The 24,655-nt window shown below is 42.5% G+C and overlaps 1 long non-coding RNA gene across 1 annotated transcript in view; it reads left to right on the forward strand.

Moving 5' to 3' along the window:
- The window catches only part of LOC146766493 (uncharacterized), a 40,006-nt gene extending 16,069 nt beyond the window's left edge, over positions 1–23,937 (forward strand). Inside the window, exon 4 of the long non-coding RNA XR_014957561.1 lies at positions 1–23,937. This exon is cut by the window's left edge and continues 13,134 nt beyond it. This is a non-coding gene — a long non-coding RNA (uncharacterized LOC146766493).
- Positions 23,938–24,655: the final 718 nt, after the last annotated feature.

The raw sequence follows: 24,655 nt of genomic DNA on the forward strand, positions 1-24,655 counted from the left end.
ATAGTGTGGGACCCAAGAGGGATTGTGAATGGTTTCAGTAAGACAAACAGAACAGTCACGGTGAGGAAATCTGCTTGACTTTAAAAAAACAGTGCAGTCCTAGTGAGTACCTGTAAGTAGACTAACTGCATGAAAATATAACACTATTTCTGTGTTTTTCTCATGTTTAATCAACAGTATGTAAAAAGAGACTATAGAAAATTATTCTCTTGCAACGGTCAAAAAACCTAGGAGGTGTGTCCCAAGTAAAGTCTTTAACCCAAGCCTTCCACTTTGTGCTTCTCATCACAGTGTGCTTGTCATGTTCCTTGTCAAAGGCTTGCACACCAGAGACCTTTCTACACTCCTGAGCCTGCTGGGCAAGATTGTCTCTCCTAATGTACAGAGAATCATTTTCACAGAGCTGAACCTTTAGTTAGTAAGGGTGTGTTTGAGCAAAGTACCAGTGTGATGGCGAAGAAAGATTGCATCTGTTTCTCTGTTGTTATGTTCTGATATCTGACCTATTTCTCCCCAAAGGCAAATCTTCCATCTGCCAGCCCAGCCTCTGTGCTTTGCAGTGGTTGTAGAAGGAACAGATGTGTGACCCCTGAAGTGACTGTGCTTGTGCCATCTTACACTGCTTGATGCTTGAGAGCTGAGTAGCAGTTCAGGGTATAGCAAACAGGCTGGGACTGCTTCTCCAAAGCAGTGGGCTCTGGTAGAGCCAAAGGCTCACAGACCATGCACTGACTGCTCGGGTTATCCTGTTGAAGCTGAGGTGGAAGGGAGGAATTGCCACAGCTGGTTTTCACATACCTTCCTTTGCCATCCACTTTCATTCATTCATTCTGAGAGAGCACTCAAGGAATTCCTTCATCACTCATGCTCTGCGATTGTTTTCCTCATAGTAATGCTGCAGGATTCCATTTGTTCATTAAGCTGAGGTCCCGAAATGAGAAGCCTTTTTAGCAGACATTAACATATGTGACATTGTGGATTTGCATGTTAATGCACTGTGAAAGCGTGGGAATGGCACGGCAGAGAGCCATCCCCTGAACTGGCTGAGGGTTGTTGCTGGTGTGCTTTGCATGCCTTAGGGTATTAGAGCTCTCAGATGCTTGAGGAATGCAAGATGTCAAGTGTCCCGGGAAACTGGCAATCCCCTTCTGTGGATTTATCATGGTGATTTCCAGCTGCTGTTTGCATTAGGAAAGAACCAGTCAGAAATGCTGGAGCTTTCAAAGTGGAAGCAACATAGAGTAGAGCCAGCCTTCTTAATGACACAAGTACAAGTACAGGGAGTTTGCTGCAAAAATAAATGCTTCTGGGTGGAAGGGCACAGTTAGTTCCCAATAGTTGTGATGCTGAAATGAAGTTCCAGAAAACATAGAACTGATTTAATGTTGCACTAACAGAACAGCTGTCACTTTCTGGTTGAAAATTGCTACAGAAAATGTCATCTATTGGCAATTTTTTTCCCCCTAGCTCCTTTTATGTGTGAAGTTAATGATATCTGCCAAAATCCTGGTTCATGTCATCAGCAGCAATACTTACATTGCTTTCTGTTTGGTTGAAAAATTGAACTTTTTACAGGTAACTTCTGCAAATACTCAGAGGGCTCTGCAGGTAAAAGCCTGGTTTTCCCTACTCACCACTACCTGGATGAGCTCATTAGAACAGCTGGACTGGAGCTAATGTTTTGCATTTCTGGAATTTTTTTCATTACAAGTGCACTTACAGTCCTATTGGAGAAGTGGGATGCCTCAGTCATTCTGGTGCTAATGTTTTTGGGTTGAATTGTACTGCTGCAGCTTCGTTTCACAGTGCTGTAGTGTAGCCCAATTTAAAATCTGCAAGGCAAAACAAAACTGGCACTGTAGTTCCAGTAACTGTCAGCTGGACGAGCTTAGCTAGGTCCTCACAACTGTTTGCAGAAATTAGTGGGAAGGGCAAGGGTATGTGGAACATTTAGTCTTCTATAATCTAAAGCTTCGGAATTTAGTACGCTTGTTTTGGATTAGTAGATGCTATATAATAGAGGACTAGTTTTCATCCAGAGGCTTACTCTACAGTGATGGACTGTGTTTATGTGGCTAATCATATCATAAAATCTGTTTCCTACAGCATTTCTGTAGATGCAGTTGCCTTCCCAGATGGGTTCTAACCAATTTGTACAGGTATTTCTAATAAGCTGTCTTCAGGCAAGGAAAAACACCATCAAGATTTTGCAAAGGGCAGTGCAAAACAGCTGTGGATGATACCAAACTATCAGGTAAATAACATTCCTTTAGGGTTTCAAATGGTGATCTATAACTTATCCTATCAGAATCTGCTCCAACTCCCCAAAATGTTCCAGAGAATTGCAACTCTTAGCACTGAGAGAATGTTACTAACAAGAATGACTCGTTAGCAATGGATATGATTCCAGCTTTCATGGTTAAAATGCAAATTATTATGGATAAATGAAAAGCCACCTTTGTGCTCTGGAATATGCCTGATGACAGAGAAAGTCACTCCTGAAAAACAGCACTTTCTTTTTCTGGTTAGTTTTGGAAGCTGTTACCATGTGCTTCGGGAGTTACAGGTGTGTTGTGTTTGTAGAGTACTTAGGCAATAATATTAAGCCTCTATCACTCACTGATTACCTTCAACATCTTTAACCTTCAAAGTGCACAAGTGTAACAAGTCCAGAGTGCTCTACAAAGCAGGGCAGAAGCATCAGCTGGAGGTGGTTATGTATTTTGGAGCTGATATTCTTATTTTTATTAGTGTTTTTTTGCTTCCTTTTAGTTGCTTTGAGATTTACTGCACAAAAACCTGCTGAGTGCCCAATATATGACTGGCCAATAGTCATGCATTCTTTGAAAAGATTGGAAATGAAGCTGTAGCCTTTCTTGCAATGCCTGTATTTTGTAGGAAGTTAATTAAAAGGGGCTAAATATTTGCACATCCTTGGCAATATCAGTGTGTTCTATATGCAGCATAAGCATTTCTGCGTGTTCTTACTTTCTGAAGTAAAAACTCTAAATGTGGGTTCTTAAGTTTGTCTATCTTGCTACATTATTCTAAATAAGAAACTATGCTTGTTTACCTGCCAAATCAGAGTAATTATTGTGCAGTTTCCAGCTTTGGTGTAACAACAGAGTGTATTGCATCTATTGATAAAGGTCTGTTTTTAAATTTTATTATTCACAGTGTTTTCTAGATTCAGTAGAATTGCCCCTTTTAATCCTCATAACTTTCTTTATTATCAAAGCCTAAGAATGAGTTACTAAGGATTTATTTCCAGCTTTTCAGTATTTACACCTTTCTACTGAAATATGTGGAAAGCCCTATAGCAAAAACCTACAGCAGAAAACTACCATGGATGTCAAAAAATTGTAATGCATATAACATTACTGTGAAATAGAACATCATTATCCCAAGAGTAAAGAGTAAGCAGCCTATGCTAAGGCAAATGCACAGTCAACTATGCAGATTGAAAGTTTAGTACCATTTATTACTGTGTTTTCTGCAGTAATTTGTAAGCTATTGAGAAAAGCTTTACTGTCTACCAAGAGTAGATGCAGTGAATAAATCAAACATTATATTTTCAATCTGTTGTGGAATTTATTGTTGCAGAGCCAGACCTGAACATCTGCTTGCACTGTAGAGTGATGTGAGTTTTATTCATGAGGCTGGCAAATTTTGTACTGGCCAGACTTGTATTAGAAAGGTAACTTTTTTGGCAGTAAAATGATTTTCCTTCTCAAGATGCCCCTCTGTGCTTCAGGATGTTAATAGCAATAGATAAGCACCTATCTGGTCATCTGGAAAAGCCAGCAGTGCTGTGGTGCAGAACACATTCACTGCAAAATTGTGAAGAGTTTTACTTGAGTTCTAACCACTGCTCATCAGTGAGACAGACCTGCTACTGCTGCCTCCTTCCTCGCTTTCATGTTGGGCCCATGCTGGGGCAGTAAAGGCTCTTCTGTACACTGGGCTTTTAGGATGAGACATTGGCATTTGTGGGTTAATCTCCTGTTACTGAGATCACTTGTGTGCCAGAAAAAAAATAAGCTCTCAACTGTTTGTGGCACAGTGCAAAGATTTCTCTTTTGCACCCAAGGTGGAGGAAATCATAACTTCTGTAGCTGCACATCCCTTCAAATGGAGAAGGAGGAGAAGAGCGAAGGACAACTGTACTGTTTGAGCTTGACCTTTTTCTTTAGAACTGCTACATTTCAAAATGAGAAAATAGAAGAAGTGCACTAAAAAAAGAGGGCTTTAGGATACAAGACTGAGAGCCAAAAGACATGGGCTTTGTTCTCAGCTCTCTGAGAACAGTGAGTCTCTGAGGCTGTGTTTAGATAAGTACCATCCTTGCTCAGTGCTTCATTTTCCCCAGGTGTAAAGCAAAGATAAGTATTTTCAAATAATTAACTAATGTTTATAACGGATTTGGATGGCAAGGAATAAAAAAGAATCACGAAAACACAAGGAAGCTGTGTTGTACTTTGGCTTTCACACTTCTACTACCAAAGAGGCTTTTGCTTTCCTTAATAAGCAAATGAAATGGATACTGGGCTTGTCTGTCATGAAGTTAATCTGGTGTCTCTAAACTGATTAATTAAACATGTTAAATGTAAAGAAATGTGGCTGCGACAGATTACCAGGGCCTGTGGTTCTGTAAATATGGGAGGCCATTAAAATGGGAGGCCATAAAATTTTCAATGTGACAGACTTTCCTCAAGGTCACTTAAAAGTGTTTGGATACAAGTCAGATTGATCCTGCTGCACTGCAGAGAAGGATGGAAGTGAAAACACTGGTGGAAAAGGTCTCACAGCTGGAGAGGCAGGTACAGCCTTAATTTTTGCCAAGAGAGAAGCTCCAAAATTAGTTCTTTAAATGTTGGGCTTTTGTACCTTCTCACTTTGGGAAGCAGTAGGCACGGGGAGAATTGGAACCCAGAGGTCTGATGGCAGAGCAGATAGCTGGGAGATGGAACTCTGTGTCGGATGCAGAGGGTAATGGTGCAGAACTGGAGTGCAGGTGTAAGCAGGATCTTTTTTAGATCTGTGCACAGCCAGGTGCAGAACAGGAGCAGGGAGTGCTGCCAGTCACGTTGATGGCAAGCACAGAGCTGGCCACAAGGAAGGCAGCCTTGGCAAGGAAGGCTTTCATCGCCACGCCGTGGTCACCAGAACAGCAGATGGCAACCGAGAGCCTCGCAGGGCGGGCATGGAAACGTAATAAAGGGATGTTGTGCAGAATAATGAAGCAATTTCCAGGTCCTCGATTTGAAAATTCAGTATTTCTATCTCAAGTAACAAAAAAACTTATAAAGTCATATGTCTGACAACCTGTTGGGTTTTTTTTTGTGGTTGTATCGCTCCGTCTAGTAAAAGATCCTATTACTGCCTGCAAACTTTGCAATGTATAGAATTTGTGAAGCCATTTAGAAAAACACTCTAATTGCATATTCATTATTTTTCAAAGCTGAAAATACAGCTCCTTAGTTTGCTAGATAATACTCCAATCTCTGAGTATTACACATCAATATGCATTTAATGGAGAGACATGAATATCTAAACAGAGGCACTTCTAATTGATGGGGTTTTTTAATAATTTAGCACAAGAATCCAAACTAAATTTTTAAGTATGTAAAGCTTTTGAAGCTCCATCAGTGTCCCAAGGTTTTTTTTTTCGCCTTACCCATCATACCACAGCAGAATTTGTTATTTCCAAGTCAAAGAAAGCAGTTCCTTCTGTCTCTTAAGATTTGGCATTTGTGAATTTCTTTAATGCCTCTGGTTCTATCGTCTGCACGATGTGGAAAGCAGTAATTCGTGCTGACATCATCTAACTGCCCTGAAGAAAAAATATGTTGCTTATCACCAAGGAAAGGGGAAAATTTGTCCATAATTTAGAGCAGTAATGGGGTTTAATTCACAAAATCTCATAGCATCTCACATACTGACAAATTCTACTATCATTAGCAATGTCTTGGGATTCTGTTGTATGGATTTAATCAGTTATGACTGAAAGGAAATCATTACAAGGGCCTCCATTTTGTAACCACTTCTGGGTTTTATTATCCTTTGTGGCAGTTGTGCTTATGAGAACTCAGGAGACGTTTATTTTTCCAAGCAAGGAAACCCCCACAAATTCTTGATATTTGAGGGGGTTGGTGGCAGTGAGGTGCAGATGCTGAATAAAAAGCCGGCTCCTCCTCCCCTGCCACAAGCCCGGACTGATGGATGGACATTGGTTGGTTATTTGTAGTTCTGTGCTGATGGCAGGGCATGCCAAGCAGGCACTGCAGTGCCCGGGGGGGCACACCTCCTCTCTGCTTCCAGGCCGTGCTGTTCCTGAGCCACACAGAGCTCACCCAGCAGCATCTGTGACCTTATCCTTACCTCCCATGTGCACCTCACTGCTTCGGTGGTTTTCTCAGTGGATGGAAATCATGGTACATGGCATACAAGGCAGTATGTTGCCTCTAACTTAAGAAACTATGTTTCTGCTTGACGAGATGAGGTATCATTGAGTAGTGAAACATTTAATTCAGCAGGTAATAGATCTGACTCACTGGGTCCTTTATTTGTTTCCTAACTAGTCATATAAAGTGATTAACAAAACATTTGGCTCACTTCATGTTCTTTTTTCCTTTTTTTAAAATTCTGTATAATTAACTTATGTATGTCTGTGTGATTCCTCTCTAGCAGTCCATAAAATCTCTGTCAAATTGGGTTTGTGACATGTCTATCTCAGTGTGTGGTCAAAAACAATAGTGGCCCTGTTGTCACATACAACTCAACAGCAGTCACTATGAATGTGGCCATGAGCTAAATATAAACATGGGATACATTTGCTTGTCAGTAAAGGTGGTGTATTTTTAGAATTCAACTGGAACCTTACAATTTCTTATGTTATTGAGAGGCTTCAGAGACGACTGTGTCTTCCATAGCCAAAAACCTGTTTTGAGTTCTGCCCAGTGCAATCTGTATTCCATCTGCTCCTTATTTATGGCAGTCTGAAGCATGCCAGCATCCAAGGGGACAAAAGCCATTCTGTTTTGACTAGACTAGTCTGTGATATGCTTGTTACAGTCCCATTTGAGGCAGTAGGAGGAACTGATTTAGTGGGACTGGTACAAACCAGGCAAATCAGGTCAGATCAACACTGAACTAATTTTGTGAGGACTTTTCTTGCTGAAAATATTTTTTAAATATTTTGTGTTGTCATCATTATGATCAAAATCAGAACATGATTTTGAATAAGTTGTAAATATTGCAGGCACTGAACTGGAGATATCCTGAGATGAAATGCCTCTATTCTCTGATTGCCACTGATTTCCTTTCCCAGAGTTTTAAAAATACTCACATTCCTCTTTTTATAATTCCTTTCATTTAAATGGCCATTTTCCACTGGGAGCAGGAAGATGCTTGGTTTGAAGCATGTAAATTCATTTGAAATTCTGAGCTAGGTTGGATATTTCTGTCTGCCCCTACCTTGTGTCTGACAGATGTGTTCTGACTTCTTATGCTTTACGTGACTCTTTTCTGCCTACATATAATTTTGTTGAGATTTCAGTTAGTTCTAAGAGCCATTAATTTTTGCAACAGCTGTCAGTGAGGAATTACTTTTCACCTGAAAACAGCTGCTGAATGTGAGCACCTGAGAGAAAGCCGAATCCTTTGTCATTGGAGCTGAGAGGTTTGTCCAAAGGAGGGCACTCCTCCCAGCCCTCCTGGTGACCTGAGTTCCTCTATCCCTGCACTTTGAGAGGATTTTGTCACTGAGGTTGCTGGCATTGAAACACAGAGGTAAAGAAGTCTTAGAATGTGACATGAAAGGGGTTGGAAGTCAAGGTGTTCAAACAGCTTCTTCAGGGTTCAGTTACTGTGGCTGAGGAAGAGGGAAAACCTGCTCAGAGAGCTTATAATGCTTGATTTCTTTATAAAGGCCAAATGTGTTGGGACAAAGAAATTTAAATTGCTGTTTGTTAAAAGATTTGTCATCATCCCTTAGTATATGAGAATGGCTAATAAAGAGGCAACAGGCCTTTTGTAGTGTCTTTAGAACATCAAGGGAAGCTAGTTTTAATAAAGTGTATCATCCTAAAATTCAAAAACTTCTCTTTCAGATGAATTCCTTGGGTTTTGCCTAATTCTCGCAAGAAAAAGCTCTTTTTTAACATGCAAAATTTATGATCCACTTATAATCAGACTGTCTTGTGTTTTTCTGAGCCTTGTGGTTCTTTCAGGGTTGGGCTACTAGCACTGGGATTAGGGAGGCTACAGAAAGGGAGTGATTGGTACGGGACAGCAGAAATGTGTGGATTATGAAGATTTCAAATATCTGTGCTGGGAATGAAATTGGATTTCAAGCAAACAGAATTTCCCCATTGCTCTCAAAGCAGATCTCTAGGGGTTTGTTAGCTGGAGCTGAGGGGAGAGAGAAGAAGGAGCCGTTCATTAGTGCACAAGGCTTTCAAGAGGTGGCTTTGGGAAGCTCATGTTGTATGGAACAGCTCTCTGCTTACAGAAGAATCAGAGGAATTGTTCCAGACTTTCTGTGACCAGCTGGGTCCCTTGGTAAAACAGTTTCAGAGAAGGGTGATCAAGAGGGAGTAGAGAATATTTGCATGCCATGTATTAGCTTTTTTTTTTTTTCCCTGTTTACATTCCTCTCTGTCTGACTGAAGTCAGATGCTGTGTGGTGGGTAGGAGGAAATATCACATTCCCCAGCTTTCCCAAGTTCTGCCTCTGCCAATTTGTGTTCAAAGGACTCTCCTGCCTTGTTTCTTACTTCCCACTACCCATGCCATGTCTGAGTGGGTTCCTTTGCCAGGGACACCTCCAAAGCTGCTGCAATAGAATTGATCTGAATACACACATCATTGGTGTGGAATGCTGTTTGCTTTAAACCAAAAGTCAGGCTGTTTTTATTCCAGTTATACTCTGCAAAGCACAGCTGTACAGGAAATGTCAGTGCAGCCCATTTGTCCTGGCACTTTTATCATGTTTGAGCAGTGGGTAGCATGAATGTGAGCCTGTAGGAAACTGCAGATTCCACAGGTCTTTTTCTTCCTTACGCTTTGCCAAGCAATTATTGAGGTTTATGTTGGCTTCAGTGCTTTTTAAAAAAATACCTTCAGGGTGTTTCATATTACCTTATTGTGTACACTTGGAAAATACTTCAATTAAAGCAGATTAGTATTTCATTAATATGATCTGTACAGGCTGTTTTCAGGCAGCTGCAGTGAAAAGAGATGGAATCTCATAGAAGAGAGATTCCAGAGATTAAACAACTCCCAGCTGGAAAGGCTATGCCTGATACTTCACTTTGCATTGCAGTCTTCACAAAAGATAGCTTTGAGCTAACTAGGAACCACACTCCAAAACTAGAGATACTCTAGAGCAAATCTGTGTGAAAGTGTGGTAAGTGCTGGAAAGGATGCAGTGCTTTTAAATCCATTTGAATGGCTGCTGTACCACCTGCTCGTGGCTGCGCTGCCATCAGCAGCACTGTGAGAGACAGGGATCTAACCCAGAAGTAGAGAGGATCTGGAGCTTTGTGCTTCGAGCCCTGCAATGCCACAAGTCAGGTGTCTGAGGAGACAGGTTCCATGAAACTGCAGGCAGCCAGCTTGTCAAGGCAAGAAGGACACTTGTGTAGGTGAGAACTGGAAGCTCTGACTGAATGCCAGAATGCCTGGGGGATGTCTGTGTGTATCCATGGGAGAATCCTTTGTCTCCTGTCTATCAATTCTTCAAAGTATCTGAAAACTTACACACTGCTTTGCCTAAGGTCATGCAAAGAATTAAGGCTCTCTGGCCCTCATGGTAGGTGGTGAGGGTTTTATATAGAATAAGCTGAGTATTTTATTTGGAGTCAGCACCCAATACATACAATGTTATGTTGTGCCATAATTTAAGCAGCTTCTACTGCCTAAAAATACCAAGAAACCCCAGAAACTCTGGTACCCAGCCTTATTCTTTTTAGTTGCTTGGGTCATTCGATAATTGTTTGCAGTTATGGGCAGGTCTGACCAAAGAATTTCAGAACTGACTGAAAATGGAGTCTGGTTTGCAAGGCTGTTTCTAGTACAGGTCCCCTGATTAATGAAGATGAGCATTTTGTCATTTCCCTCTGCTGGTGGCTGCCTGTCTGCAGAAGTACTGAAGTGGTTGGAAGCCTTGCCCTTCTGGTAGGCATAGCTTTAATCAGCTGTGAAGTTCCAAAGGCACTGGGGCCAGCTGGGCAGGAATGTGACATGAAGAAAGAGCTCTTGTTTTACCAGGAACAAGGCTTCAAATATGAAGCATGAAGTCACTACCCACAGGAGTTAAGGAGATGGACTTTTCCTTGTTTTATTTGCTTTTTACTCATAGGGTGTTTTTTTCATATTAGGATGGTAATAACATTGAATCTTATTTTCCGAACCCTTCTGATTTTGTTCCTTTAAATCTCTCACAATTTGTTAATATCACAAGAGTTAATTTTGTGAATTAACTATTCACAAGACCTCTTTTACTGCTGAGTTTCTAGAGACATTTTTTCCTTCTCTAACTTGACTGTTTACACCCTCTTACCCCTTCCTTGCCTTTACCCACCTCCTCTTCTTTTGCTTGACACATCAGCTGGTTCTTCTTCCAATTTTATCACAGTACTGGGGGACCAGCAAGTTGGCAAATGCATGAAACCACTTCACTGATGGTTCTTGCTATGTTTGCCAGTACCCAGCTGGAAAGCTCGATGCTACAGTCTAATTTCATTGAACTTCATGTTACTGTGAGATCCAAACCACCCACTGCTTTCTGTGCATCAACTGGTTCCTTTCTGCTATGGCTCTAAGAGCAGCACTCAAGCTGGTTTTGTGCACACTGGGTAGACAGGAGGGGTAGTGGAGCTAAGGGTGGTCATCTGTCATGTTCTGCTGGCACAGAATTACAGAGAAATGTTCTGTGGGAGCCTTTTCCTTTTATGACTCACCTGCAGATTTACAAGTGCTCTTGTAAAGGAGGAAGGAGGCTGGGTTCAGAAAGCAGCAGGTGCAGCAACTGGTGGCTTTCCACATGAGGAAAGCTGAATTTTACTTTTGCTTTACTATCAGTGATTTCTTCCCCCTCTGAGATCAGCTGCTGAGCCCAGGCCAGCTGTGTATTCTTCTAGAGAGATTGCTGTTCCTGTACAGCTCCCAGGGAACATGGAATTGAGCTGACTCCTTGGGTTATGTGCTTCTGAGGGAGGCATGTAATGAGCTTCTCCTGTTTGGCTCATGAGTATGCACATTATTTGGGGGATTTTTTAAAAATCTTGCAGCAATTAAAAAATAAAAGTAATCTACCATATTAAAGGATGAGTAACTGGCTATGTTTTAATTCTGACAATTTACTTAATAAGTCATCTAATTAGCAGGAAGATGGCAGCAGCCAAAATGTGAGGTGGTTCTTAATGATTTTTTTTCTATATACAGGAGTTTTAGAAGTCCTAGAAGCATAAAAATTCTTTATAACAATGCAACAGAGAATAGAGTTGGTTCAGATGGCTCCTTGGTCTTTCATTAAGAACATTTGGAGTAAGCCTGAGCCTTGCTGAAATCAATGAAGCAGGCAAACAGCAATCAGGGAGGAGAGCCATGGAGAGAAATCTTGGATTTTCCCAAGATGTAGGTTCATGTGTGATGTTTCCTATGGCTTCCTGCATGACTTTTCTTTCTGCATGGAGAGTTCAGCAGGTGGATTGGCTCTGTGGCACACAGAGCTCTGTACCTGGTTTGTCTTGGTTGGATCCATTCCTCATTCTTCTTGACAATTTCTGTGTGCTTGAACAAGTCCCTCAGCTTCTTTCTGCTTCCTCACTGGGATGTTGAGAGGATAAGTGACTTACAAAGCCGGAGGCAGATAAATCCTGCGTTAACAGGGATCATGTACATACACAATATAATGTCTTAATGTGAATTTTATCCACTCAGCTTGATTCATGTGCCAGTTGAGCTTCACTTCACCCAGGATATTTAGTTGCTTTAGGATTGTTTCTAAAAATTGCTCTAGTGTTGTCTGCTTTAGGCTAAGTTTATGCAAACAACACTTTCTTAAGACCAAAAAGAACTATTTGGAGCAGCTTGAATAACAAACTAAGGGGGTAAAAACTAAGATGTTTTGTATTTGAGGAGAATAGAAGTTCCAAAACCTTGTCCCACGACATTTCTTGACAGAAGGTTTTGCCATCCTTTCCTGAATCTATTCTGTCAGGATGTGATTGTTTTCTAACAGAAAAATTCACAAATACAGGCAGAGTAATGGAAAAAGAAGTCTGAATTCTGGACAGTATACTTTTCAGTTATATATTTGGATGCCTGCTTTGGTAAAGGCCAATTATTTTGCTCTATATAATTGAGCTAAACTGACAGAAAAGAGATAATTCATTCTAGTAAGGTGAAAATACCCAGTAAGTTACAGTATACAGAGCATGAAAAGTGCATCTATGCATAGAAGCTCCTGAGCCTGAATCTTCATGCAGTCAGCCTCTTAATAGGTTGATTAGCACCTTACTCTAGTTGAGCCATAATAATGAACTGGCCTCTGAAGAAATTTGAAGTGACATTCACTGCATGTCCCCTTCAGACATTTATGTGTTCATTACCAGTGTAATAAGGCAGCAGAGCTCACACAGGGCATCAAGACCTCTGAGTAATACCTAGATGCAAACATTTTGGCAAACAGTTATTGATTTCAGACTTAGGAAAACAGGACATTTTAAATTCCTTTCTTCTATTGAAAAGCTTGTGTAGGTGGGTACAGCAGGGACAGCTCCTGCTGAGACCTCCTCAGTCTGAGTAGGAGCATTCAGCACCTGAAGCCCCAGGCTGTCTCCTTTGGAGGTGGAGCTGCAGAGAAGTCTGGACAAGACCACAATTTTATTTATCCAGGTCATTGGAAATATGTTTTGAGGCCTCCCTTGCTGGGTTTGCCATCACAAAGTGTCTTTATTTTAGGGTCTGAAAGAGGTGTGTAGTAAAAAAAATACTTTGTCTTTTTATCAGCCAGTGGGGTTATTCTTAGGGAGTATAGAGAAATATATGTTTTCTCCATGTTTTTCACATGGGAGAGTGAGGTGGCTGGGGAAGTTACCTTGGTTTTACTTAGGCAATTCTTGGCAAAGGCTAGGTAAGTTTGCAAATGGGCAGAAAATTAGTCCAACCAAGCTTCTAGGGAAGGGTGGTTTGGTTTTTCTTCGGTAATTTCTATGTTCTAACAGGATAAAGTCAGGGAAGCCTTTCTGGGCTTGTACAGGCTCCAAGCACCCTTCCTTGTTAGGATCTTCTCTATTTCTCCTGCCAACTGGCACAGCCTTTTAAAGCCATCACCATGCTGCACCTGGACTAGAATTATCTCTGCTATAGTCTCCCTGAGGTCAGTGAAAAGATGAGAATTTCTGGAAATGGATTTTCTGTCCAATCTGTCTGTATTCATTTCTTCCTCTTGCCTTTGTCCATGAGCTCACTCAAAATCAGCATGGTTAAGTTGGGAGTATTCTGGGACACTGGATTTGTGCAGCAGATGCCGTGGAAGGCACTTAATGCTGGATAGATTGTTTTCTCTAACAAGTGTGTACATTAAATATTAGGCTAAATCCTTTTGGATTAGAGAAGGGAGAGAAAAAAATACTATTTCTAAAGGGACTTTTCCTTCTATGCCCCTGATTTTTGTGTATTTACAATATTGCTCTGAACTGAAATCAGTGTATTTGGCACACTTTATCTTTTCAATCTATTCCAATTAGTACGATTTGAAGTAGCATCCCAAAAAAGTGCTGATTCCTTGAGGATGACACTGAAGAGTCAGCCCAGCACTTTGTAACAGCTCTGTTTGCCAGCATGGTAAGTTCCATTTATATCTCTCCTGAGTCCTGGCAGGAGAAGAAATACAGCAGGCTGGAATCTGCAGACAGACCTCACATGAGCCCTGGCGCTCTCATTCACATGTTGTGTGTCCTGTAATTGCAACAATGTCTTTCACACAAATGCTCAGACATTCCCAAAAACAGCCTTCTGCAACACTCATTCAGAGGTTTCTGCCTTTCCTCTTAGGAAAAATCTTTTTCTTTTGCAAAAAGAAGTAAGGACATGTCAAAAGTCCAAATGTGCACTGGGTTTGAGGCCAGTTCTTACTTTTGCAAAAAAGAGTTTATTCTGAAATGTAGGACTGGTCCCTGGCTAACAGGGAGTGAGGAGTGTCAGTACGGAGTGTCAGGCAAAGTCTCTGCTATTACCTGTTTCCATATCAGTAAAATACCAGGAGAACTACAACAATTGCTACACATTTTGAATTATTTTTTTTAAACAGAAAGAAATAGTACTAGAGAGTAATAAGATACAGGCTTGTGAGTTTACTTGCTGAGAGTTTATTTAGCTTATAAATTTAGCTCTCCTCTCTATTTCTCCTGCTTTTCTAGACAGTTTTGACATGGTTCAATTTGCTGACAGGAGCTTCAGCTGAGATCTGATTTGGGCACTGTACAACATCCTGCACTAGTTGCAGGATCAGGAGTGAGTCTGTCCTTCCAAATTCAGTTCAGCTGAGGCTGGAAGCAGTGTAAAAGCAACGTATTTGCCTGCAGAGAGGATGGAAAGTCAGGTTTGTATCACGCTTCACTGTTTGCTCTCAGCTGAGACACAGCTCAGACTCTCATTTCACAGCTGCAGGGTGAGCATAGAAACAACAGCTCCTACAGGAAGGAGAAGAGAAACAGGAAATGTTAGGGCAAAAGCTTTTGTGTGCAGAGACATGGATTGAAATCTCCAAAGAATATCATCCATCACTCATCTTTACTCCACACACTCAAATAGACCCATTTGTGCACGTGCACTCACTGGGAGCCTTGATGCATGAATAAAAGGGGAAAAAAATCAATATGTTGCCCACATTAGGAAGATAACGATGGGTTATACCTCTAGTCCTGGGATCAGTTCTCTAGTGTGTAGTGAGCAGAGCTGCTTCTAATGCTTTAGAGCAGTAAAAGCTATTAATATTTAAATATATATGCCTTTTCTGCTCCACTTTTGCTGAAGGTGTGCTGTTATAGATCATGCTATACCAGAGACCAGTAAGAAAATATACACACTGTGTTGTATTGTGTTATTTGTTTTGTCCCTGTTTTTCCCTCATTTATGGTTTCACCCCAAATTGTCTCCCCTAAATGTCAATCCCATCCCCACTCCTCCCAAATCCCTAGAAATGTCCTTGTCAATCCTGATATGCCCTCCCTGGCACCTTGTCTCTCACTCGACTCTTCAGCCCCTCTCTCTAGAAGCTTCCACGAAGGGCATCGAGTGCGTGGCCGAGGGCAGGGTCCCCTGTCCCCAGCTCCCCATACGTTGTCCTGCTCGCCAGTTCCTCATGTCCCACTCCCCTCTGTGCCCCGTGGGTGGAGAGCCAAACCCCCCCTTGTGCCCCCCCCAAGAAAAGGGGCTGCTCCGCTCCCCTCGGGGGCTTTGTGAGGCCAGGAGCTCCCCGGAGCCCCCAAGAAACCTTGGATGGCTACAGGCTGCATTGTCTCCTCCCGGTTCCCTCAGGGCCGACAGTTTGTAGGAAAGGCTCACAGCCCTGAGCTCCTCCGCACGCCCCTGGGCCGCTGCGTCCGAGCTAGCAGGGAGCACCAAGAACACTCTGGTGACACTGCGGCAACACTGAATATCATGATGCTGTCTTTTTTTTTTTTTAATTCTGTTTCTTTCAGTCGTTCCTATCACAGCATTGCTGGTAGAACTATAATGCTGTCCTTGTAAAAATTCTGAGATAGAAGAACTGACACCAAGAAAAGGAATTTATTTCATATAATGCCATCTCTCTGTCTTTTGCCTGTTTGCCAGAACTCCCTACTCTCTGGATTGGAAAATTCATTTCTGCAGAATGCAGAATCAAAGCAAAGGGGTTTTGAAAGTACATCCTCATGGATTTGGGCTCCTGCTTTGCTTTTATAATAGGTTTATTTAATAAGTCACTGTTGATTTCAGGGTGTTTGGGATTGCAGGACATTGAATGAAAAGTCAGTGAGTAATGGGACTAGAGAAATTTACTCTACAAATGCATTTGAATACTGTTCTACTCGAAGACAATGGAAAGTGTTGCAAAAATGAATGGCGTCTGGCCCTGCAGGGGTGTTTGCACCAGGCTGTAGGTGAGTCAATGAGCCCATTTATAACCAGCACTATAAAATAGTTACCAAAAAGTCCTCTCATGAATGACATGCACTTTTTTGCTCATAATAATCTGTAGCACTAGTGCCATAATGAGGAGGACTGTCTGTACACTATAGATCTTATCACCCTTCATAAATACAGAAACTGATGAAGAAACTCAAGTGATTCACTCCAAACTCTGAAAAGTACAAATACCAATAGTGAATTCATTTATGAAAGACAAGAACTGGCCATTAGGAGTAAGTGCATTAGTTTTTGTGGTGTGAGATGAAGGAGCTGACAGGAGGTTAAGGAACTGGATGATTTTCTCTGTCAGTTCCCAAGGCAGAGCAGGGCGCACACAGCAGAAGAGGAGTCACTCTGCACAGGAGGGACCTGCAATGGGCTTTCCATGTGTGGAAGCCTTGTGGTGTCTCCAGGGGCACTTGTTGAAGACACTACATTTAAAACCTGATCTAAAGACCACACAAATCACCATAAAGATTGTAGTTGCCTTCAGTTGTTTCCTCTTTTGCAGAAATAGAAATTTCTCAGCCGTACCAATAAAATGAGGTGCTGCATTCCTGGATAATTGCAGGTGCACCTGGGTGTCCTTCTGTATCTGAAGCCCTCTTCAGAAGTGTTACCTCCCAGTGGGTTGAGGCACTGCCTTGGGCTTTCCTTGGCCATATATGAGTTCCCAGGGGGATGATGTGACTGTTTTGCTGCCTCCTCATGCCAGCTCAGTCCTGCCACATCCCTGCAGTGCAGCAGCTGGGAGGGATGCTCAGCAAACACTGCTTACTCTGCTGCTGTACCATGCAGGGAAAATAATTTGCTTCATCCTGAATTGAATTAGTTGCTCTTTACACAATAACTGATTATTCTCCTTCAATCATCAAGTGTTTTAAACTTCAATAATGCCAGACTTGCAGATCCTGAAAAACAAAGTCAGGTTTCATTATTTATTAGTTCTTCTGCCAGCTTTCTGTTTCGACAGTCTGGAAGGTGTTCTCTCTAACCAGCTTTAGTCCCACTCCAGCACATCTTTATCAGCAGCCGTGCTCGGCAAGCAGAGCCTTGGGTGCGCTGTGCAGCCGGGGCAGGGCTCGCCCCCGAGGGCATTCCCGGGACACCCGGGAATGGGAATGCTGCCTCCTGCCTCTGATAACTGCTCAGCAGCTTCTGCCATCACAGCTCAGCTGTATGCAGGGGGGTGAAAAGAAATAAATAATCAGTTATATATTTTTAAACATAATACCACCAAAAATGTGAATAGAGAACGGTGACTAGTAATTAAAACATGGATAAGAATAATCGTGCTTGAGCAAACAAAGGTCCTGGCATCCAAATTCCTCATCTCTGCTGATGGTTTGGTAATATACTGTGGGAACTCAAAATGTCTCTCAGACATTTTTAGAGGTTCCAGGCCTTGGTCAGAAGCATTCTAGACCCTGGCAGACAACTGAAAAACAGCTGTGATTTTGAGTTTGAGCCATGGAATGAATTACCAACTTTGGAGGTGGAACGAGCAGTCACAAAAGGTTAGATAGTATAGTAAAAGTAGTTACAAAGTAGAGGGGAAATTTTTTTAGTACTGTACAGGGGGGGTTTAACACATGTACAGGGGGGTTTTCACTTTGTACATGGGGGTCAGAAGTTCTAAGATGGAGGAAAGTGGGCTGATCCTGTTCTTCCTCCTTCTTCTTCCTCACCTCCATGTTCTTGGTGATGTTGGCACTCACAGATTGGTTTAGAGTAGAAAAACACTTGGCAACGTAGGTAGTAGGTATTGGGGAATAATTGTAAACATGTTATACGTAATATATCTTATAAAAGATAGCAGCAGCCCTGGGCGGAGGGAGAGACGAAGAAGACAGCAGATAGAGAGGATGTCAGGGGGTGTGTGTGCCTCTACCCAGGCCACTGATCAAATAGCTGCAGTCCAAGAACATAATCTGTTAGATAACTAGCAATAAACTGCCTTGAGACCAGACAGCTAAGCCTGCGGAGTTTTTCTTTGGAAGCACGGGTTGGAGGAGGAATTTCACCACCACATGAGGCCCCAAAGCAAGGCTGGGGTTCTCACAATACACAGTAGGCTAAGAGAAGAATAAAATAAACAGATGAATTATCACAATGCAGAGATGTCTGCTAAGAAAAACTTATGTTTTCTGTTTATATACATTTTCTTTTTAAAAATCCCAGATGTATCTGCCTTTTTACTGCCTGAGAGTATCAAATACTTTCATAAACCTGTTCATGATAACTTGTATTACTTTATTTAGGGATGGTGAGTATTCTATTAAGAAGTATATTTAGTTAGCACTGTTTTACCCTTGTGTGTATTACAATGTTTTAAGAATATTGAATTTGAATGCTTCTTCAGCATTGTGAGATCTTTCTGTAACTCCTTGCAGTGACATTTAATTACCTGAACTTTCTATCTTTACCAAACCAATCAAACAAGTTTCTTATTCAAGTCACTTAATTGTGTGACTGCAAGACAATTTATCTTTGCGACAGACACTTTGAATGGGTGTATGTTTTGAATGCAAATACAGATTTTCATGCTGTTGTTATTCTGCTAATGATGGTAAAGCATTGCTAACTTTTCTTTCCCAGATTTAAAAGTCTAAATAAAATGACAAAGGCTTAAATCCAGGCCTTTAAAGCTATGACTATGCCTGTGGGTAATGAGAAGAGTAACCTCCTGTATCCTGTATCACAGGTGTGCACCGGGACCACACAAGCTATTCAAACTCTACATTTCTGTTCTTGTTAGATAATGCAGTTCTTGCATTTAGAGATGAGTGCATATTTCCTCTGGAAATTAGGAAACAATACTGAAAACATATTTATTTTAGATATTTAAGGACAGAAATTAAGTTGCAGTATTGGTTTTTACATCCATAACTTTGGATTACTATAATTCAATATGTTCAAGTAATCAAAATATTGTAAATCCTACAGACTGTGGCAGTAGGAATGGTTTTGGTAACAGTTGATCATTTAGTTGTTCTATAAGTATTTGTACTGGTAAAATTTATCAAAAAGTCAAACCAGTGCTGGGAGAGCAATCACAAATAAACCTCACAGGGTAAACTTGAAAATTTTAATTCTTTATGAATTGTAAAGAAAATAAAAAGCTTATTTAAATAATGAGGAAAGTGAAGTCTCCTCTCTGTAAAGATGCAATAAAATGTGAGTAATGAAGCATTAACAATTCCTATTTCCTCACGGAATATTTCCTTGAAATGCTTTCAACAAGTACAGGGGTTGGATGAAAAAGGCAAACTCTTTGGAGGATGAATGTCTTTAAAGAGAACTAAAGTCTCTTACAGGAGGAAATAACTGATATAAAATCAAGAAAACTGATGGAACCACCCTCGTGGTTTACAGCCACGTGTGGGTGCTGTGGGATGCTCAGAATAGGAATCATGGGAGCAGCCATCCATCGAGCCATTTTTCACATGAAGGAATGCAGTCCAGACATGGCACCTTGTACCCCAAACACCCCTGAGTTTGTTTGGTACAAAGTACTTTGTTTTGCCACGAGTGAAGCTTCTGAGTGCTGAACAGCTCCTGCTGCTAAAACCTGCTTTGTTCTTCCGTGGGGGGCTGTGCTTGGGGGGCTGTGCCAGTGTAAGGCTGCCTGGAGCCGTGGGGCAGGGCTGGGGCATCTCTACGTGACGTGGGCTTGTGCCCCTGCCTTGCCGTGGGGCGTCTGGGGGCCCAGGCTGTGAGCTCGCTGGTGGCAGCGGCAGGCAAGGAGACTCCACACGGCTTCTGAGGGTTTATTGGGGGTCCTACCCCGGGAAGCAGCAAGGGTTCTAAGGGAGGGAAGGGGGAGGGAGGTCTTGCAGATGATAGATAAATATGATTGTTCATAAATAATACAGCTAGGATGAGAACAGTTCTCCCAGCTAGCCGGATGTCACTTCTGCCCTTGGATGAGTCCTGGAGTGAAATGGACTGTTCCATCCCACCCCCCAAAAGATTGTGGCTCATCCCACACCTCTGTACCTTCCCCCAAAACATCAGTGTCTGTGACCCCATTGGATATGCCTCATCCCAACCCACCTAGGAGCCCCTGATAAGGGGGCTTCGAGGGGCCACGTGCCCTCTTGGAACTTCCTCCCCTCTTGGAACCTCTTCCCCCCTCCTGGAAGTTCCTCCCCCCCTGGGGCTTCCCCTCTCCTAAACCCTCCTTTTGTCTCTCCCCTCCCCTACGCTCTCAGGCCCGGACACTTGCTACACCTGAGAGCACGAAGTAGGACCTCCTGCACCCCCAACAAACCTCTTTCCCCAAGAGCAAACTTCAGAGATCTCTGCCTCCATCCACCCACACCGTGCAAGGAGCGTGCAAGAGAGCCACAAAGAGAGAGAGGCTGGTGACACCGGCACACGGTCTTGATTTGAAAAGAGAGGAGTCTGTGAAGGAAGGCAAAAGCCTCCTGTGAAATGGAAAAGGTAAACCCCCTCCCTCTGAATTACCACAATTTCAAAATTAAAAGGCTCTCAGGCAAAGATATGGGAATGGGAATAACAGTTCTTTACTACGAGAAAAACTCAATTAAAAAAAAATGTAATTAGTACAAACAAAACTAGTGATAGAGTCAGAAACCTGACACCCTGAGCAGTCAGGGTGTTGGGAATAGTCCAGTTAAATGGTGGCTGCTCCTCCTGGAGTGGCAGATTAAATACTGCTAAAGCAGGGATCTGTAGAAGGGTGGAGTTTTCTCTGAAGGTCTGGTGATGGAGTAGATGGGCCTGGTCTTCCTCTGGGGATCCAGCAGGGAAGAAGCTGCTCCTCTAGGAATCCAGTGAAGAGGCTGCCCTGGTGTCCCAAAAATGCTGATTTTATGCAGGTAGGAATGCTTGGCTCCTCCCTCTGGGTGGAGCATCTCCCAATGGGATGATGGAACTTTACCGGTCATGCAGTGAATCATCAATGGTCCATTAACAGAAGATCTTTCCCCGGAGGGAGACATTGTTCTTGGAAGAGATAAGAAAACTGCCCAACCTCCAACAGATGGCAGATAGAATACATGCTTATCTTACAAGCCAGAACACACATTTAACAGGGAGATTCCAAGTGGGCACAGATAAGGTTTGGGCCAATGGGATTACAGACACAGGATACTTCAGGGGAGGATTACAGGCTTGGAAAAAACCATAGAGTTTCAAGGGGTGAGACAGAGCACACCATTTAACTAAAATGCAACACCACAATTCACTTTTTTTTTGTTAGAAAAAAAGATGAAGAGAATTATGACAATTAACAATTTAAAAATGAAGCAGTAATAACACGGTTTCACAGCATAAATAAATATAATTGCAGTGAGGATTATGATTTAAATTGAATACACTATAAACTGTCTATTTGACTTGATGTTTGCCTTCAGTGGTAGGTATTGTTCAGTTCTGAAAGGGTGTTAACACAGTACAAAGATAAAATGAGTATTTAATTGTAATAAACGGCTTATGTGGGCTCATATTACAGATTTTTAAATTAATTTAAAGCATGGGCGAGTACTTAAAGGGCTTCAGCCTTTGGCACTAAGCTCCTATGAGAGATATGGGATTGGCCTTTTCAGCATGACTGGCCCAATGGTGTCTAACTTTTTCCAGCTGGCTTTTCGGAACAGCATAACCCCCAGTTTTAGGCTATGGCGCTGATTTCTGCTCCCCCTCTCAGGGACAAGGAATCTCCTGGAGCCCCCCAGACTCCAGGCGGGTTGGTGGTCTCAGATTCTCACCCTCAGATCTGAGCTTTACCACTACTTTCATCTTCCAACCAGAAGACCCCCAGTTTTAGGTTGTTAAAAGAAAAACAAAAAGAAAAAAATAAATTTGGCTTCAGCTACAGCCTATTCTCAGGGAGCATTCATCACAAAAAAATGCAAAATACTTTCCCAGACACCATTTTAGGTTATCAGTCACCCTCAGAACCTACTGAGGACAGCATAAACCCAACAGCAATTCTGATCCAGCAGTCTAAGACTATCTGAACACTTGCTTTTCAAGAAACAATTGAAAACTGCTTCTCGTTGGATCTACCCCCGTGACCTGACACGCCCCTTCTTTCTAAAACTGAAAACAGGACAACAATCTGCAATATGAACACAGACTAAAACTAGAAAAGCATAATTGTAAAAACTAGTTCATGGGGATGGGAGGGAAATGGAGAGAAGACAAGTATGGGATAAGAGTGATAAAAAGGTTAGAGAGTTTTAGGATAAAAGTTCTAGCTGACGAGCTCTTTTCGGCTAGATCAAGTGGATAGGGATTGGGAACTGGGGAGGTTACGGGGAGCCAGGGACTCTGCGAAAGAAAAACCTTTTCGAGGTACCCTGTGCCTTCGAGTGGTTTGTTCCCAGTGAACTACCCAAAATAAGGAAAAAAGGGGTATGGATTGCAGAGAAAGATATCATCCTGCTCTTGGAATAACAGTGAAAGGAGATAATGAAGTACAATTTACAAATCAACTAAATATGCAAGGTTGTTAAGACCGGTATTATAGAATTACTTTTAGCTTTGGGATTTGGTTTCTTAGCTTATTGCCCAATTCCAGCTCCCACTCTGTGGGATTTGGAAGGTGGGAACTAGGAGGTGGAGGGGGGGTTGGTTCATGAGAGACATGAAGGGTGGGGTGGAGCATGGGGGAGAAGAAGCGGGAAGAAAGGAATTTAGGGAAGGAGAAGCAGAAGATGGTGCTGTGCCATGCGGCTGGAGCCATTGTGGCTGACATGTGGTCGCAGCTATGTTGGATACTCCTGGGGTTTTGTTTAGTGAAAGGCAGGTTAGGGATGAAGTTAGGGAGAAGGGGCAGCAAGGGAGGGAGAGAGTAAGACTGAGGAAGGAGGTTACAAAACTGACGGTGTCTGGTGGCTCCCTAGTGGAAATTGTTATGAACAAAAAGGCCTTCCTGGTTCCCATGGGGACACTGCTGGCTTGAGCTAAGTACTGATATTGAAATGTTAATTAGCTAATTACTCCTGGGAATCACCTACACCCCCCCACCCACACTGCCATTCTAGGACTGGGATGCAAAATAGAGGGACCAATGGAATAATGGGAGGGGGTTTTGGGGATGAAAACACCCCTAAGTGGAAGGCTGGGCACAGTGGAGAGGGCTGGATGAGTGTGCTGGTTGGGGAAAAGGGAAACACATCCCTAGTCTGTGTTTGACCTGTCACCATAACCTGCAGAGGACCAGACTGGACTGGGCTGTGGGAAGCAGGAACAAAGGAGCAACTCTTCCTGGTGTTACCAGGAGGGAAGGAGAGGGCACAGCTGCTGTCGGACTTCAGCAATAGATCCTGGCTTGTTCCCTCACCCTTCGGCTACCAGTGTGCCAGGAGGAAAGGAGAGAGGACAGTCTGCTGGGACTTCAGATACAGACTGGACACCTCTTCACCTCCGGCTACCAGTGGGCCACGGAGACTCCAGGGACAGACCCTGCACGCCTTCTCACCCTTCGGCTACGGGGAAAGCTACAACAGCGGGGGTGAGTTCTGTGTCGAGCCCCTGCCAAGATGGCTTTTTAATAAAGAGCTGAACACTAATAAAGGCACAGACCCCGTTCATTTCAGTTGTGACCTGAACAAACAGGAAGGATTTCTTGAGATCATCAAGTTATTTTTCACTTGATGTGAGAACAAATCCATTTTCTAGACTACAAAGTTAATTCCCTAAGTCACTGTCTCTGCTTTGTCCTTTTTGATTACTGCATTTGAAAGTCAGTGGCTATATTAAATAAACTCCTATTAAAGCGTCTTGGAATGTCTCCTTTCTAGCACATCGCCAGGGAAAATAACTTGAGAATAATAGAGAGATGACTTGGCAGCACTAATTCACCATTAGCTGCCAATTATATTTGTGGATAGTCGATATCATACCTGAAATAATGCGGGATGACTTAATTATCTGCTTCATGATGCTGGCCTGCTTCCCTTTCTGGTTAGCCCACCTAAGAGCATAAAACAAGGAGAGAAGAGAGGAAGATCCTAGCCAGCTCCTGTTACGGTATGGAGGTTTTTTTAACATTGAATGCTTTACCTTAAGAAGTGGGACTTGATTTTGCCCCTCAGGCCTGGTGCATGCAAACTACAGACATTGCTTATCCAGAGGCCTTTTGACCCACATGAGACAAGGTTTGTAGATGGTGCTTTTAGCAGTGATGACAGAGTGACAGTGAACCAAGGGAAGCTCATCACTGTTTATCCACACGACCTCACCTGAACTGTTCCTGCGTGTGCAGGACTGCAAGCAACTAAGCTTGCTTGACTGGAGAAAGCCATGATAGGAGTCAGCATAAATAAGAACAGGATTAAATGATCACTGTGACATGGCACTGCCCACAGTTCATTTTCAGGGCTAAGCTCACTCTCAGGACTGACATGCACTTGGCAGTGCATTAAGCTGAAAGGGATAAACCAGTTGTGACCCTGTACACTGCTTCTCCCCGTGCCAGCGAGCCCAGTGGGCCATAAAT

This window comes from Lonchura striata, chromosome 10 (genome assembly GCF_050655825.1).
Source record: "Lonchura striata isolate lonStrDom1 chromosome 10, ASM5065582v1, whole genome shotgun sequence".
NCBI classification, from domain to species: domain Eukaryota; kingdom Metazoa; phylum Chordata; class Aves; order Passeriformes; family Estrildidae; genus Lonchura; species Lonchura striata.